Below are 19,365 nucleotides of genomic sequence, written 5' to 3' on the forward strand. Positions count from 1 at the left end.
AGAAATAATGTCTGAATTCAACAATGCTACAGTATTACTTCTGCAATCTAGATTTTTAAAATGTGTCCTTTTTTAAAACATTCGCCAGATTATTAAAACCCTTGGATGTTCTCTATCTCAAAAGTGAAAGGTAAAATTGAGCTTCTGAGATGAAAACTCTTAGGAGGTTTTACATAGGATACAGGAAAGCCAGAGGACATGAAGCATGTGTGGTGTGCGCATGCATGAGTATGTGTGCCTGTGTGTGCAAGCATAAGCATTCAGAGGAAAGAGGGAGGGTTACTGAAAAAAAGAGGAGCTAAAAGGAAGAAGCAGAGAGTAGGGTGTGGTGACTCAGACTGGAGGGAAGGCTTTTGTAAACAGCCACAATAAGTACCTCTGATGGTCCCTTGGTAACTGCTAGAGAAAACCTAGGAAGAAGAGGTGTATAAAATTCCATCCTTTTCAGTGGTGGTGAGAGGTGCCAGGTGCTATTCTGCAAAGCAGTGTCAACCAAACACCTGCAAAACAGAGCAAAGCAGCCCAGGCGTGATGGCTCATACCTGTAACCCCAATACTTTGGGAGGCCAAGGCAGGAATATCACTTAAGACCAGGAGTTTGAGACCAGCCCGGGCAACATAGGGAGATGCCATCTCTAAAAAATAAAAATAAAAAATTAGCAGGGTATAGTGGCACACGCCCTGCTGGTACTCCAGAGGCTGAGGTGGGAGGATTGCTTGACCCTGGGAAGTCAAGATTGCAGTAAGCCATGATAGTGCCTCCATCCTCCAGCCAGGGCAACAGAGCAAGACCATGTCTCGAGAAAAAAAAAAAAAAAAGCAAAATGGTCTAGGGATGAACCGTGGAAGCTGAAGTCACTCTGTAGAAAACCATGCATGTCCCTGGCCAGGTGCAGGGGCTCATGTCAGTAATCCCAGCACTTTGGGAGGCTGAGGCGGGTGGAACACCTGAGGTCAGGAGTTCAAGACTAGCCTGGCCAACATGGTGAAACCCCATCTCTACTAAAACTACAAAAAATTAACTGGGCATGGTGGCAGGCGCCTGTAATCCCAGTTACTCGGGAAGCTGACGCAGGAGAATTGCTTGAGCCTAGGAGAGAGAGGTTGTAGTGGGTCAAGAGAGTGCCACTGCACTCCAGCCTGGGTGACAGAGCGAGACTCTATCTCATTTAAAAAAAAAAAAAAATGCATGTGCCTGATAGATGATACCACAGAATTATATCCTTGTGAATCCTGTAATCCTGCATACACAGGTTTATGCTAAGGCATCAGAGTCCAAGAAAGCTGTTTTGCACCACAGGTGGTTGGCTGAGCATGGCATGCTGGTGCCTCATTCATCTGAAGACAGTTAGGAAGTAGGCTCTGGTCCCAAGGGCACAGTCTGTCCCTTCCTTTAATGGGGCAGCTGAAACACCGAAGAAGTCAAAGGGGGGACATCTTCTATTAGGAAGTTGCTAGAGAGTTCTGCTACAATTCTCTTCAATGAATTCACTTTCTCTCAGCCTGCTCCCCAAAAGGAGACAGTTTCAAAGAACATAAACCACACCTGACCAAGAACTGAGGCCTACGTTAGACAATACCATGTAGCTCAAGTTCCATAAAGCAGGCTTGTAGGGATATTATAGTTATGACTAGGAACCTACTTGTAGCTAAGGTGACAATCAAAGGCATGAATTATTTCAAAGGTGCAAATCATCATCCAATTTTGGTAAATCTCTAATTTCACTCCTACTATTTCGAACCTCAAAGAGGGTAAAATATATAGAGATGTAGTATATCTTCTAAAATTACTTTTTCTATTCAACAGTCTCTGTGTTATTACAAAAAAATAAATAAGTCGGCCAGGCACAGTGACTCATGCCTGTAATCCCAACACTTTGGGAGGCCGAGGCAGGCGGATCACGAGGTCAGGAGATAGAAACCATCCTGGCTAACACGGTGAAACCCCATCTCTACTAAAAATACGAAGAAAAAAAAATTAGCCAGGCGTGGTGGCGGGTGCCTGTAGTCCCAGCTACTCCGGAGGCTGAGGCAGGAGAATGGTATGAACCCGGGAAGCGGAGCTTGCAGTGAGCCGAGATCCGCCACTGCACTCCAGCCTGGGCAACAGAGTGAGACTCCATCTCAAAAATTAAATAAATAAGTCTAACTCTCTCTCACTCTCTCTCTCTCTCTCTCTATATATATATATATATGTGTGTGTGTATACATACATATATATCTCTCTCTCTTCTAAACTTACTTTTTCTGTTCAACATTCTCTGTGTTATTACAAAAAAAATTAAGTCTAACAATTCAGATCCAAAAGTTTTTCTGCACTAAAAGTCTATCATGACCAAAAGACACTCATTCAACAAGTATTTCTTGGAGATCCACTATAAACTTAGCACTGTGTTAAGTGCTGGGAAACAGATTAAAAACAAATATATACCATCCCTGTTCTCATGAACCTAATTGATATTCAAGGTTATAACTAACACAAGACTTAATCTGCGCCTAAGTCAAGTATAAAGTGTGAAATATCCAAATAACTGTGATTAAAGTATATTTGGTGGCAAATAATGCAGAGAAAACATTTATCAGGTACATTTTTCCACCATGAAAGGAAATGCTGTATACTTTGATCACAATATTTTTTTGGTCTGGTACCCTAGGTCCATATTTGAAAAGGAGATATACTACAGAAAACTAAAAGTCCAGAATATACCATATCTTACCTTCTGTTTGGGATCTAGAATTTCTAGACTAAAGACGAGGCTACAAAAAGCTAATCAAATATGACATTTACTAAGCACCTATCAAGCAACCTACCACCTTGAAGGTGGACTCTGGGATACAGAGGAGAATAAATCAGCTTTACCCCTAAAAGTACAGAAATCTAGACAGATAAAAACTAAATAATTATAATGCAAGGTAGAACAAGTTAAGGTTCCAAATGGGATTCAAGGGCTACAGCCACTCACTTACTGCCCTGTCTAAATTCCAGGATTTTCCAAGGCCCTAAAAGACATAAGGAGGACCATCCAAGCCTGAATGCCTGGCACCCTAAAATTATACAGGGCAAGAGAATACTGGGGCTGGGGGGACTTTTGAAAGTCCCTCCGCACGTGTTAGAAATCAACTCTTAGATTACCATCTCACTGCTTGTGTGGACAGAGAAATGTGTAATACAAGCATCTGATGATGAGGCTGGTGATAACCAAGTAATGCCCTAGGCTGAAGGGCAGGCCAAATCACTGCTGATTTCTTCTTTGCTATCTGAAAAATCACTAGGCCATTTGTAAACCCCCAAGGGGGACTAAAATGACAGGCTTCAAATGACAGTTCTTACACCATGTCCTGAATAGGAGCAAACTGAGAAAGCTCCCAGGCCACACCATGCCTGGGAGTTCCAAAAGTGAGTATCTTATACTTTCAGAGACATGTCCCAAAAATCCAATTAATTCATCTCATCTAATGAAACAAGTTCATTGGAAATGCATTATGGTATTTTTATCGCACTGCTGCTTGAATCTCCAAGTCAGTGAACTAGAAGAAAGAAATTTTTATTTTGTGGAGAAGATACAAGAAAACTTTGGGAAAAGAAAGGAGAGGATCCACTCCCGCCATCCCCCAAAAAAGGAGTCCTTTATAAAACAGCCCCTTGATGCTTGGCAGAAAACAATATACACCACATGCTCCAGAAACATTCCCAGCAAAAAAAAAAAAAAAAAAAAGATTTGAAATTTGAATAAATGTTCCACATACAAATACAGGCCTATAATCATCATTGTGCATAAAATACATACCCTGCTTCCTGTCTTGAGCCAAGCAGTATCAAATTTGGGATGAGACGTTCCATCTCACTTTACTTATACTTAATGAACCATTCGCCAGAGTCTCTTTTTGAACAGTGGATGTTAAAGAACCCTCTGTGTAATTCTGTAATGTATAAGAAGAATTTAATCCTGTTCTAACATGCTTTTTTTTGGATATGGTGAAGTTTCAAGGACCTCAGATGACCCAATGACAGCAAAGCCTGCTATAACGTGGAACTGGATAGGAATCAGATCACATTTGGATTTGGTGGCCAACACGGTATCACAGAAAAGTTCTTACGATGTGTGTATTCATAATTGCAGCTTTGTCTCCTGAGAAAAAGAATGAAAACATAAGTTCCAATGTGTCTGAATGCTCCCAGATCTTCAAATCACAGGCTAGAATTTCTTCCCTAACTTTTACCTTGGCCCCTGTTACAAGTTTATCCTCAAGGATAGGCATACACTGTTTAAATTTAACATGCAGAAATGGTGCAGAGGTCTGGGTCCTGCTGCTACCGATAATGCCATCCTCAAGAAAAAGCCATCAATCGTTAGCAGCCCTGTGAATTGTTGAAAGCAGAAAGTCGTTCACTGTTATCGCGCTTCCTGATTTGCGAAGTGCCCCCCTGCACGGTGGGATCACTCGCCTGGCTACCTGGAGTGCTAGAAAAGAAAAAAATGGCTTTCCCTTCTCTATCTCACACAGGTTTACCTCGGAAAGTCATCTCAGGTGACTGACCCCCAGCACATTTGCTACCCATTTTAATGTTTTTTCAAGAGGCAGGAACAAGACCTCTCTGACTGCTCAGCTGCACAGAACTAGTGGGAAACATAATACTTGTGTAATAGGAGAAAGAATTTTTTTAAAGACACAAAGTAATATTAATGATTTGCACTCTTGGTTGAACAACTTCTGGGAAATAAAAATCTACTGTATTTTGGCAACAGTTCCAACAGGTGGTTGGAATTCTGGGCACTTGCCAAACCACCAGGAGCTTCTATATGATTGGAAAGTTATTGTACAATATTGCACACTACAATTATAATGAGCTGTAAACAGATAGGTCAAATGAAAGAAATGAAATTAAAACCATGATAAACACATACAAATGGTAAGCCTGAAGTTACAGGCATCAAATGTGGTTTAATGGAACAGACAGATTAATAATGACAGTAACAGTAGTTTCTTACTGAGTGTTTACTATGTTCCGTGCACTATTCTAAGCATATTACATGTATTATTACTCATTTAGTCCCTATAATAGCAACCTTATGAGATTGAAATTGCTATCTCCATGTTACAAGTGAAGAACAGAAACAGAGAAGCTGAACAAGGTCTGGTAGCTAGTGTCAGAGTCACCATCTGAATTCAAACCAGAACCCTTATGTGTAACCTCGAAGCAATCCTCAGCTGGAAGTCAAGAGGTGAGTGTCCCATCTCTGATTCGGTCATAACTGCATGACCTTGGGCAAATTGCTCAACCTCCCTGAATCTCTACTTTTTGTCTACACTACATAAGAGTTAAACTAGATTTTAAGATCACTTGCATAATCTTAAAGCTCTTCTCTCCAGACAAAACTATCTGATACCAAATATTTGGAGTCAGTTGAACACCATGCTCTCCTCCCTGAGCAAACATACAACACACCTGCAGACATACATGTGCATGTACAGATGTAACAGCCCCAATCAGAAGTCTCTGTGCAGGAAAATCAGATGAGGAAAACTAAGGCCCAAAGAGGCTCAAACCTCACCAACACTCCCTACATTCTCACTTCATATTTTTCATCTAAGGGTGCTCATTTCTTAGCTTATTTTTATAGAAACCTAAGATTTGTTTTGACATCTAATCCTTTTTGCCCTTTGTTATCCCTACTTGAGTTACTGCTTAGATACAGCTCAGTCTAAAATAAGTGCAGGAAAATACTACTCCACCTTTTAACCGTACTAAGCACTGAGGTACTTAAATTTTATCTTATCATAAAATACTGTTCTTTTTAAAAAACGTGTAACTCTATAATCTAAACACAAAAATATTATACATTTCCACTCTGAATCAATAGAAGACTGACTGCCCTACATTTACAGGTTTGCAACATTGCACTTGCATACTTAAAAATGCAGTTATCATAAAAAGTGTTGCTTAAAGGTAGCTTTTTCAATGCAGGGGTGAATTTTAAAGACACATGCAGCATATAAGAAATGGTGTTTCCAAGAAAAATGTACTCTCTGTCAGTAAGGCAAAAGCATCTCAGTATTACATACCCTCTGATTGGATTTTCAGATTGCTTCAGATATACAGACCTAGGAATAATTTTGGAAAATGGCCTTCCTAATCTTTGTAAAAACATAAAACATAATTTCTACTTAATCAAGTGTCATATGATTGTCACCAAATCTGAATCAATTGTTAAGGCCCACTACGAAGTCAAATCATTGCAATACAGGACACCTGCTCTTTTACCTATGCCTCTTCAGTACTTCTACGCAATATCCCACAGGATTCTACAAACTAAACAAGCCACGATTTTAAATGGAGGAAATGGAGGCCAGTGGAAGGAACAATTGTACACCTTCCCTTTGCTTTTCCCCACTTTGCTTTTTAATAAATGATAAATCTCAATATGAATTAATTAGCAGCCTGATAGCTCAATTAAGCCCTGTGTTACTATATACTCTGGGGCAATGCTTCAATATCAGTTAGCAGAGTTTGAACGTAACCTGAGCAAAAAATGTAAGCCAAAAGTTTTATTCTATCAATCCTTTGGGAGAAAAACTATAATTAAAGGGGGGAAAAGGTTCAATATCTACGGACTGTTAAATGATAAAAAGATCATAATGTTTTTTCTTGTACCAATAAATTATTTAGATTTGTATTATGCAGCAAAACCCTTTGGTTCTTTTTAATTTGGCTTCAGTGATACTCATATCAAACACAATAGTAAAAACAGAAAAAGAAAGAAAAGAGGCAAGCAGCAGTGGCTCATGCCTATAATCCCAGCACTTTGGGAGGCTGAGGCAGGCGGATCAAGAGGTCAGGAGATCGAGACCATTCTGGCCAACATGGTGAAACCCCATCTCTACTAAAAATACAAAAATTAGCTGGACGTGGTGGTGTGTGCCTGTAATCCCAGCTACTCAGGAGGCTGAGGCAGGAGAATCACTTGAACCAGGGAGCGAGAGGTTACAGTGAGCTGAGATCATGCCACTGCAGCCTGGTGACAGAGCAAGACTCTGTTTCAAAAAAAGAAAAAAGAAAAAGAAAATACCTTGGGAAAAAAAGGTTCATTGGAAGAAACTTCCCATTTGAACATGACAAGAAACTCTGGGTGAACCAGCAAATGAACACAATGAACTTGGAGTACGAACAGGAATGCCTGAGCTATAAAACAAAGAGAGTAACATTTAGAGACTCCATACTTTGAATATACCACATCAACAGTAGTAACATTCCCTTCGGTTAAATAAATGTAAATTTTTTTCATTTATGCAACAAACACTGAGCACTTCCTATGAGTCAGTCAGGCATGGTGCTGAGACTCTGAAGGTACAATGGTACGAGAGCTCAATGTCATTTTCCCAAAGTGGTCTTTCTTTCCCTCGATATTTAAAGCTGCAAAACTCTTCCTCATCCCCACTCTCACTTTGCATCCAAACTGCCTGTTGAGCTTTTTAAAAACCTGGAACTTCGGCCAGCCGGGCGCGGTGGCTCATGCCTGTATTCCCAGCATTTTGGGAGGCCAAGGCGGGCAGATCACTTGAGGTCAGGAGTTCAAGATCAGCCTGGCCAACATGACAAAACCTCTTCTCTACTAAAAATATAAAAAATTAGCTGGGCATGGTGGTACATGCCTGTAATTCCAGCTACTAGGGAGGCTGAGGCAGGAGAATTGCTCGAACCTGGGAGTGGGGGTTGCAGTGAGCCCAGATCGCACCACTGCACTCCAGCCTGGGCAACAGAGCAAGACTCCTTCTCAAAAAATAAAAATAAATGAATAAAAATAAATACAAACCTGGAACTTCATCCCTAACTGGCCTGGACTGAGGCCTGGCTTCTTCAGAAGCTCCCCAGGAGAGTCTACTGTACAGTTAAGGTTGAGATCCACGGCCTTAACCCCCTTCCATATGTTGCTTTACTTCACAACACCCAGCACCTTCTAATATATGCCAAAGTGTATGCCATGAGCCTCAGCCTCCAGTCACTAGGCTGTGAGCATCTAGAGGGCAGGTAATTGCACCTTCTTCTTCACTGTTAAATCCCCAGTGCCTGCACACCGTAGGCACTCAATAAGTATCTGTTGAGTAAATTAACGAAAAACCAACATGAATCCTTCCCTCAGGTTCTGTGCAATCTACTGGAGAGAGAAAAACAAACAGCTAACTGAATGGAAAACCACAGCTGGGTGTTAAATGTTCTATATGAGCACATACCAGGAGAATTTGGCCTTGTCTAAGGCATCAAGGAAGTGACTCTGAAAGAAGTCAGATGCAGCTGGGTGCTGGCTTCCCAGAAAGTGGAAAGAAGGTGTATGGGGAAAGCGGGGAGAAGGAAGAGGAGTGTGGCTCTGCCCTGGGGCTGGGGATGAGGAGGCAGGCAGAGCTTGCCTGCCTTAGTAACATGTTAATTAACTATGAGACACCCCCAAGGCCCATTCAAGCAGGGTGGTGATCATATTTTCTATCAGTGGCACTGTGGATGATTTCTACCAATCGGTCAGGACGCTGAAATGTGTGCAGGAAGTGTGCCCGCTATACCTCAAAGCTGGGCCCCCACTAGGAGTGTGAAATGCCCAACATACCTGCCAGGGCAACCATAAGGCAAGAGATGAGATGTCCCTTGTCCCCTCTTGGGCCCCTCCCTTCTCCAAACCCTAATATCCATATGCCACACCTTAGGAAGGCAGGGCCAGCCCTAGCCCTAGGCTAGCTCCTCTCTTCACCTGAGCCCACAGCCCAAGTCATTCTAGATACTAGTCCATCAAGAATAGCTCACACTACAGGCCTACACCACAGGATCAGAAAACTTATCATTTCACCTAGGTTTAAACTGATAGGCATTATGAAAACCCAGAAATCAGAGTTAGCAACAAATAGCAGAAATCAAATGCTAATCCAAAGGAGACCCTGTCTCTCTGGAGCCCTGGCGGAAATTGCTAAAGTTGGTAGACAAGTTTTCAAATGAACGTCTTACTCTTCAGACCACCGATATATTTTATTAACCATATGGTTTTCAAACAAGTTATAAAACATGTTACTTCTTTTTCTACATTCTTAAACAAAGGACAGTGAACACCAATGATGTATCAGAGTCAATACTGTACCATGCTATAGTTCAACAAATATCCACAGAAGCTGTGCTTGGTGACAGGCAGGGCAGTAGGTATTGGCCTTGGAAGCACATTCATTCCTGAGGAGCGTGTAGAACACATTCTTGGGCATTGAGCCAGCTGTTCTTAAATTGTCATGGTCCTTTACTTCTTCTGGGCATTACAGTTTATAATTTCTTGGCCCACTTCCTTATATTTGGGTTACCAGCTGTCTTTTCTTCCCAGTACTATCTGCAAGAATCCCTCTTTCATTTTTAAATGTACTGCTTCTAATCTACTGTAGGTTGAGAAACCAGATTACCTAACAGGTTAGAATTGTCTCTCTAAAGTAAGATTAAATAAATTCTAAGTAAGAAACCCAAGTGATGCTCTATAAATCAATCATACTATTGTTTGTGAATGTGTGGTCTTTATGACATCAGTTCCAGCTGTTCAAAAGCAGTACAGTGCTGTGGTTAAGGACACAGGTTCAAAACTCAGAGGGCCTCAGTTCATCTGCTACATGGATGCTCTTAGGCAAACCACTATTAAAGACTGTCTGCTTCAGTTTCTTCATCTGTAAAACGGAGATAAAAGGGGTATCTTCCTGCTAGGTGGACATAAAGATTAAAGAAGATACTTCCCATTATCCTGCACACAGGATGCCCTCAGATATAAGTTGCTGTTGCTGTTATCCTCATCATCAACTGGGGTCAAATATGTGCATGCCAACAGGATATGGCTTCAACAGCGCCTGCCACAGCCAACTTCCCCTAACCACAGTCCTCTGTTACAGGAAGCAACTTTTTTTTTTTTTTTTTTTTTTTTTTTTGCAAAAGGATGACCACCAATTAAATCGAGAGTGGCAATGTGACAGGGCAGTCGTTTCACTGACCGGGTCACCACCATACCCAAGACATAGGCTAGTATGAATGGCTCTCCCCAGTAGGAGCAATGCTCACTGGTAAAGTCAATCCGACTGGTCTCCTCCAGGCCCTGGATGAGAGAATTCAGGAAAGACTGGCCAGTGGTTGAAAGACACACACAGGGCCAGAGGTGCTAGCCAAGCAAGACATGAAGGCATAGAACAGGAACAAAGGAGCCTGGCCCAGGTATTGTGGTGGGTCCTGGGAACTTACTAGAGCAGTTTCAGTTCAGTTTCTGTCCCATGTCCCCTCACAATAAATCCCAAAACTTAAGGTAGCCCAAGTGATTTTCTGCTCTTTGCAACCTAAGGGCCTGCTGAATCGGCTGAGGGAGACTACCCAGCAGCTGAGCTCCACTCACACAAGGTGTCCCTCCAAATGTTACCCTCAACTGTTGAGGGCTTAAAAGTCAACTGGAGGCCGGGTGCAGAGGCTCACACCTGTAATCCCAGCACATTGGGAGGCTGAGGCTGGTGGATCACGAGGTCAGGAGATCGAGACCATCCTGGCTAACATCGTGAAACCCCGTCTATTCAAAATACAAAAATTAGCTGGGCATGGTGGCATGCACCTGTAGTCCCTGCTACTCGGGAGGCTGAGGCAAGAGAATCGCTTGAACCTGGGAGGCAGAGGTTGCAGTGAGTTGAGATCATGCCACTGCACTCCAGCCTAGCAACAGAGCGAGACACTGTCTCAAAAAAAAAAAAAAGAAAAAAAAAGTCAACTGCAAAAGAGATCACTTGCATTAATAGAGCAGTCAACTAGGGAACCTGAAGGCCATGGAGTCAAGGAAGTGTCTGACTGCCCCAGGGATGCCCCTCAACTGCTTCCACCCCTACCCCACAACACATGGAAGTCCCAGCTTGAAGACCCCTATAGGTCTTTATAGAAACAATGGCTGGACTTCCAGGGCACCTACCACAATTTCCTGAGGACTTAAGTATCAAAGTAGAGATAAGTTATTGCTGTGGCTTAGTTAGGAAGAGCTAAGTTTCGAAACTAAATGAACCTCTGTACTTGATTAGAAAATAGCAGGAGGATGAGTTTAATAATACCACCGCCACCCTGTAGAGCACATTAACCTTTACAAGGTACAGTCTCACACACTCCACCTCATTTGATCTTCACAACCCTACGAGACCAGTATTATGATCTCCATTTCCAGATGTGGAAACTGAGGCTGAGAAGTTAAAAACCTAGTCCAGAAATTTTTGGGGATCAGCTAGTGTTTTGGTGCAGGGCTGTAGGCTCTCCCTTCTAAAGGGCTTCACAGAAGACAAAAGGGTACACAAACAGAGGCTGTGCATCCTCACAAATTTCTCCTTTTCTGTCTGTTTTTAAATCACTTAGAATAGTGCCTCCTTTACATTTAAAATCCCAGGCCTTACTTAGATGCTCAGAGATCAAAGCGACCTGTCCACATTTACCTCCTATGGTCCATGGAGTCAGCAACCAAAGAGAAAATGGAAACAAATGCCTTGATAAACTGAATACAATTAGCTAGAAGAGTAACAGCTACCTAGGTAAGGCCTGCAGATTCTGAAATCCCAGGCAAGGGTATGTGCACAGTGCTTGGAGAGAAGTCTAGGGATGTCTGCTCAGTAAGAGACCAGGGAGGATTCTGGCTGCAGAAAAACAAAACTTCAAAGGGAACAGAGCAGTGGAGCTTCAAAGGCCCCCTGGCAGGACCAATTAACACCTACAAATGTTTATCTAGGCAGTCATTTAATGATGGCTACTTCACTAAATGGGTGTTCACCTTAGAAATAGCTATAGCCCAGAATGGGATTGGAGTGGGGAGTTAGCGGGGACAGGACAGGAAGTTCTGTATTGTGTTTTGAGAGAGAGACCCTAGTCAAGAGGAAAACACTCAACAAGGTGAAACTCATCACAGACTATTTCTAATGAGGAAAAAAAAAAAAACCAAGTTAAATATGTAAGAAGGCTGGGTGCTGTAGCTCATGCCTGTAATCCATCCGAGGTCAGGAGTTAGCCAGGCGTGGTGGTGGGTGCCTGTAATCTCATCTACTCTGGAGTCTGAGGCAAGAGAATCTCTTGAACTCAGGAAGGGAAGGTTGCGGTAAGCCAATATCGCACCACTGCACTCTAGCCTGGGTGACAAGAGTGAGAGTCTGTCTCAAAATAATAATAAATAAGTAAAATATATGTAAGAAAATGTAAATGGTGAGACAAACTCTGGTCCAACCATGGGTTAGAAAAAAAAAAAAATCACACCTTAAAAATCCTATTTTCAAAACAATTTAGCAGAACAGAAAAATGTCTTTGGATAATGTTAAGAAGAAAACAACATCCAAAAATACATTTAAAGTCTGACGACTTTACAAAACTGACAGACTAGAATGGTAAGGTGAACGGGTAGGAGTTTGTTTTGTTTGCCGAAGTAGCCCTAGCTCCAACACATATGTGTCTGGAACAAACAAGACACTTAAGAAAAATGTGTTGAATTCATTACTTACTCACCATTAATTAAATAATAACTTATCTATCCAGGGTACTTGGATATGCAGAGACAGAGCTATATAAACATATAGGTATATACATGTGCTAGAACAGACTGACTACATCAAAGTTTACCAACAGTGGCTAACACTTAGAATTAGGAAAGAAATTTAATTACGTATTCCAATCTTCTGTATTTTCCCAATCTTCCACAAAGGCTATGCATACTTTTTCTTTCTTTCTTTTTTTCTTTGAAAGACAAGGTCAGCCAGGCTCGGTGGCTCATGCCTGTAATCTCAGCACTTTGAGAGGCCAAGGTGGCCGGATCACCTGAGGTCGGGAGTTCGAGACCAGCCTGACCACATGGAGAAACCCCATCTCTACTAAAAATACAAAATTAGCCGGGTGTGGTGGCACATGCCTCTAATCCTAGCTATCCAGGAGGCTGAGGCAGTAGAATCACCCGAACCCGAGAGGAAGAGGTTATGGTGAGCCAAGATTGTGCCATTGCACTCTAGCCTGGGCAACAAGAGGGAAACTGTCTCAAAAAAAAAAGAAAAGAAAAGAGAAAAGAAGGAAGGAAGGAAGGAAGGAAGGAAGGAAGGAAGGAAGGAAGGAAGGAAGGAAGGAAGGGAGGGAGGGAGGGAGGGAGGGAGGAAGACAAGGTCTTGCTTTATTGTCCAGGGTGGAGTGCAGTGGTGCCATCATCGGTCACCGCAGCCTCAATGTCCCAGACTCAAGCAATCCTCCCACCTCAGTCACCCAAGCAGCTGGGGCTACAGGTGTGCACCACCATGCCCAGCTAATTTGTTGATCTTTAGTAAAGATAAGATCTCACTGTGCTACCCAGGCTAGTATGATCTAGAACTCCTGGGCTCAAGTAATCCTCCCGCCTCGGCCTTCCAAAGTGCTGGGATTACCGGTATGAGCCACTGTGCTCAGTCTGTGTATAACGTTTATAATTTTTTAAGCACTGTTTTTCTTTTAAAGAGCCTTAGGTCCTGGAGGTGCTGGGTGTGGTATGTTCCAGAACCAGAATATTCCCGTAGGCCTTTCATTTCTATTCTATTGGATCACAATATCTACCTAGGGCAGCAGTCACTCTGATCCCCATCCACCTGCAGTGACATCTCCAGGGTTCACTTTCACTTAGAATCACAGAGGGACACCCTGCAGGATGCTATCAGTAGGGGAAAGGTCATGCAGACAGATTGCTAATCAGCTTCCTCACTTTTCTCAGAAGAACCCTAGGAGAGAATTACAAGCAGAATCTACACAGAAACAATTCTAATGCCCCTTGAACAGAAGAGTTCAAGGAGTTCAGTGCTTAAATGTCAGATTTAGGAGCCATCTTTATGACATCTCTCAGCCAAACTTTTTCCTCCGGAAACATGTTCATAAAGTAAAGCAAAGGAAAAAAAGATCCATATACAAACACCTGACTCACGCTTCCCTTGTTAAAAGTTAATACGTAACAGGTAGAAACTGTTTGATTCCTTAAGGTGGTAACATTTTGTAGAAGAGAAGGGACTTTGGAATCTAAGTACCCTGGTAGGAACTCTGTCATTTACTCACTAGATGTGACACTGAGCTTGTTACTTTACTCTTTCAGGGGCCTACATTCTAATCTGTAAAATGGGGCTATAACCTAACTCATGCTGTTGTTGAAAGGTTATATAAACTAATAAGGGTAAATTCAAATAACAGGTACTTAGCAAATCGTCTAGTTTGAAGGGAATCCCTGTTTATTACAGGAACCTGGTCAAGGTGGATGAGCTTTTAAATAAAAACAATTACAGGTTGAATATATGTTATCCGAAATGAATGTTGGTTATCCTTTATCTAAAGAAAGTTAATTTCACACAACCTGAAGCATGTACATGTTCCATGCAGGGGGTTGGCACACCTGTTCTGATGACGTGGCCACTGCATACGACATTCACATCATGACCGCGAGAGAAAAAAAAAAACGCACTATTTTTTTCTTCCAGAGCATGAAGGAAGCGCTAGGTAATTATTACATGGCAATAGCTACTTCTCAAACACCTTGTTCAAAAAATACCTTGTTTCAAATACACAATTTAGGCTGAGAAGGAAGGACTTGGCCTAAAATGCTTGAAATGCTTGAGACCAAAAGTGTTTCAAATCTTGGATTTTTTTAGACTTCTGAGATACCTGCATTGTATACTTAGAGTTGGACCATCCCTACTTCAAAAATACGAAATCCAAAATGCTCATGTCAGTGGTCAAAAGTTTCAGATTTTGGAGCATTTTCGACCTTTTGATTAGGGAAGCTCAACCTGTAGTTATTAACCTCATGGAAACATAAGCTTCCATGTTCGTGTTTGAACATGAAATATGTCCAGGAGCCTGCAGAAGCCAATGACCACTTTGTCTCACCTGGTTCATTCTGAATACGCAGTGCTACAAAGCGAATGCAGTGAGGTAGCAATGAATGTTCTTTTCTCGGTGAAAAGAACAGAGAACTTGGGACAGAAAACCTGGGTTTTAGCCTCAGTTCAGCCACTTACAGGCTGCGTAGCCTCAGGCGAGCCACCTTACCACTGTTTGCCTCCGTTTACACACCAGCAACATAGCCTGAGAAGATACCTTCAAGACTGTTGTGAGCAAAGCAGCCAGGCCCTACCAAGCACAGCTTCTGCTGTGACACTGGCATATTAAAGGTCATTATTGGCAGGTGTTTCTATCACTGTGTTCTGGGAAGGCAGATCCTCAAGACTTCTGACAGAAAGAACTAACACCACCTGAAGGTGTAGCATCTCCCCTTTTGCCATCCAAAGCTGCTGTCACAGTTGGGGGACCAAAGGTGGCCTCCAATAGGCAGGACCTGTCCAAACCTTAGTAGCAAGCCATTATTTGTAGAGTAAAATCCTGCAGGCCCCTAGCTTAGGTCACAGACTCCACGGAAACCTGCATTTGCTAGGCCAAATCCAGTAATAATACAAATGTCCCTAAAAGTAGCAAATAACACCCCAACCTTTTACTCAGGGATTCCTCGTGATTGAGGTTCTCAGGTGCTCTCCAGAAAGCAGGTTTAGAAAGAGGTGAGAAAGTAAGGAGAGGAGAGAACCAGAATCTCAGTGTCAGAAGACAAACTTGCCAACTTCATAATTTTCCATAGGGCTAGCCCTACCTTATTTAACTGCGCTAATTGGGTTTATTTTAGAAATGCTTTTGTGCTGTTGTACAACTGTGGGGAGAAAGGCGGTAATGTTTTACATTTAAAACCTGAGAATCGCAATTCCCACCTTTCATTTTGGAGAAGGAAAACATTCATCTAAGGTTGACTGCTGGATCATGAACTTGCTCAAGGTGTCTGTTAATACAGTTTGGGATAATGAGGAAGAAAAGAAAAAAGCATTTAGCATTTTTACTTGCCTTGCACATATTTTCTTTTTGCTGTAAGTGCATGTAATTCAACTTATTATTCAGTCAATGCATGGTCTATTCCCTAAACCCCTTAGGGCCAAATTGAAAGGTTCAAAAAACTCCTACTTAGACTAAACAGCTCCACAGACCTACCCAACTAAACAAACAGGAAAAATGTAAACTCCCAGAGCAAGAGTTTGTAAGTCTGAGGATGCCCTCAGTGGGAGGTGTATGTCAGCCCCTGAAGCCATATGACAAACTGTATAGGTGCTTTTATTTATTCACTTATCATTTATTTTTGCAAAGGTTGTCCTCCAAGTTTTCATCAGATTACTGAAGAATTCTAAGAGAAATCCCATAAGAAACGCCATTAATAAGGATCTCCTTGTGGCTGAATTTTCAAGGGTGCCTGAGAGTAGAAATGAAAGACTGCAGATCAAGGCAAAATTCAGGGGGCCTGCATTCTAGTGCTACCCTTGTCACTAAACAGTTTTCTTGCCTTAAGTAAATCCCTGAAACATTCTGTCCCTCAGTTTCTACATCTGTAAAAATCAGGATGTTGGAAGTTGAATTATTACTTACCTCCAAGACACTTAAAGATACCAGGATGGTGAGATACAATGTTAGCAAACACAGAAAAAGGAAAATATCAAAAAGAATTGCACACAATCTTGCCTGTTCCCAGAAAAGCTTTAAATATTCACCCTTGCTTTCCTTGGAGGGGGTCAAAGATAGAAGCCACCTCTCCTCTCCCTCTCTTTCTTCTATTTCAAGCAGCTGAATCTAAAGTTTCACAGTAATGCCCTTTGTCAGGATACAAACTATGAAGTTCATGTAAAAATACAGTAATTCTATAAGGAGGCATAAGCAGCTGAAAGAATACAAAATACAAAGCATTTCTCTAAAGCATCATTACAACTCATCTAATTACTGCAGTGACTTACTTTAGCTGGCATTATCCACATGTGTTAAAATATATAACTGATAAAAATAATTACAGATATCAAAAAAATTGATATTTTAATACAATCCTGGACATCTGAGTCAAAAAATGACAAAAGAAATTTATTTTCTCTCTATTACAAGAGAAAAGTATTTTCTTTCATTCCTTGTAGCTAGCTCTTCTATACCTTTGTAATCAACGTCTAATTTTCACAAAGGCACAGGTAAGACAGAAGTCATTGCTCATTCAGCACTAAATTCTTTACCAACACATAATATTCTATTTCACCAAAAGCAACCTTTTTTTAGTTGATACATCTGTATATACTCTATATTTGTATATACTGTAACTTGACCATAATACCATACATTTTCAATCTAGTCATTAGACCCCATAAAGTTTACGCCAAAGGAAACTTACAGGTGATTGCTTGAGGGAGCAAATTAAATGGAAGCTTTTTTCGCCATGGACACTTGCTAATAAGCTAGATGAAAATTGATTGTTTTTACAAGCCATTACCAAATGAGTGCTTACAGCACCCCTGAAGCAGTCTAAAACCCACTCTACAGAACCCAAACTCATGCTCAAGGTGACTAATCAAAAGTCACAACATGAGTCAGTATGAGCAGCCAGACTTACACAGATCACATCTACAGACCTAACTTCAATATCACCTCCGCCTAAAGCACTAGAGAGATTGGCATATCTTGACTTGAGGAGTTCTGCATCTCACATATGTAAGGCTATCTTCCAGAAAGCATCAATACAAGTAACACAGTAGTTGCTCTTACGCCAGAGCACAACACACGTAGCTTGCTCCGCTAGCGTATCTAATTTAATAGTTCTTGCTTCATCTTCATGTGTTTAATAGTTCTTGCTTCATCTTCATGTGTTCCAAAATCAAGAATAAAAGGCAATAAAGTTTGTAAGCACCATTTCTCAAAGACAAATAATACTGCTAACCCACTGAGAGTAATGAGTCAAAACTCCAGGTGTAGCAGGCGAGTGAATATAAACCTTTTGCAGCACCATCCCGGGCTATCATGCAAGTTTAGGGCTGGAAGGTATGCAAAAGGGGAACATAATGAAAATCCAGAAGTGTCCTTGCCAAAGAGATCCCTGTTTGGGAGAAAGAGCAAACTTGCTTTTCTACTAAATGCCACTTTTCTGATCAGACCCAATCCCGAGGTCCTGACCCCTTGTGGTCTTTAAACATAAACCAAAGTGTGTGTGTCATATTTCTTGGCCTGATCACAAAGAGGTCAAAAATTAGCTAAATTTAGTAAAACTTAAAGTTTTAAAGAAACCAACCCCTCCCTCCATTGCTGATCTCTGGAAAATGCTTCCATTCTGCAGAAAATGTAGAAATGTAATATTTATTTTGGGAATAAAAGGGTAAGAAAGATATTGTTCACTCGGATTAAGGGTATTTTCCAATATATATAATTCAAATTTCCTAAGCTGAAATCTCAGCTTTAGCCCTTTTAGAAGGATGAAGAACAGAATCCTTCCACAGAATTCTGTGAGACTGCTTTAGAAGACACTGAAAGGTTAGACTTCATCTCGAGTTACTCCACCATAAACCAGACAAAGAAATTCCTGAAAGGCTATAAGCATTTTTTTTCTTACAAGCACCCACAGGAATAGGTCAATGTAAATGTCGTATAAACAAAGCAGTTCATTACTAACCACAGTTTAAATGTCTTTTATGAGAAAACTGTAATCCATTGCAATTGCACATTCACACATAACTGCCCCTGGATGAGAGGAAAATATGGATTCATAATTGATCTTAGTCTCCGGCTTTTCTTATGCCTGAAAAGCAAAAGGTATTGAGGGTTGGAAAGCTGAATCTGAGTGCTTGATACTTTCTCCTTCACTCTCTATGATCAAGTCTTGGAGGACTTTCATTTCCCTTCTAATCACTCCTGTAGAGGCCCTAGTGTCTGAAAAAATGCAGACAACAATCAAACCTTTCATTTCAAGGCCAGTTTCCCACCATACCCCTTCCTGTTCCAATCAGGTTTGCGAAGCATTTCCCCTATTCTGCATTTCATGAATCAATTGCAAAATCTGCCAACCTCTGCCAGTTCCTCTTGTACTCAGCTGAGAGGTTCCCCTTCCTTCCCTGGGTAGCACAAGGCTGCTCTGGTTTTTAACTGGCGTAACGTGGAAATGCACTGTAGGAACTCACTAACTCTTTCACAGCCAGATACAAGTGAGAGTCTGGGCGGCAACCCCACCTACTAGGAAACTGGCTCACCAAGCTCAGGGTAAAGCAGATTTGTGGAATCTAGCTTTGACTTCAAATCCCCTGTCAGTTACTGTCACTGGGAGGGAAAAGGAAGACTGAAAAGGTCTACAAAGTAACCAATTCAGTTACTTAGCAACTGGACAAAACTTGCCTCACTACAGAGGGTAAGGAGGCATCTCACACCCATTCAAAGAGTAACTGTCTACAATTTATATGCAAATAGATAAAGACAAAAGGGAACGGGAAATCTAAATTAGCAACTGGAGTTTAGACAGTGGGACTGAG

The 19,365-nt window shown here is 41.5% G+C and overlaps 1 protein-coding gene across 1 annotated transcript in view; it reads right to left on the bottom strand.

Annotated features, from left to right (window-relative positions):
- Positions 1–19,365, bottom strand: part of EXT1 (exostosin glycosyltransferase 1) — a 268,350-nt gene that overhangs the window by 246,527 nt on the left and 2,458 nt on the right. The window lies entirely within an intron of this gene.

Source organism: Rhinopithecus roxellana, chromosome 9 (genome assembly GCF_007565055.1).
Source record: "Rhinopithecus roxellana isolate Shanxi Qingling chromosome 9, ASM756505v1, whole genome shotgun sequence".
Lineage (NCBI taxonomy): Eukaryota > Metazoa > Chordata > Mammalia > Primates > Cercopithecidae > Rhinopithecus > Rhinopithecus roxellana.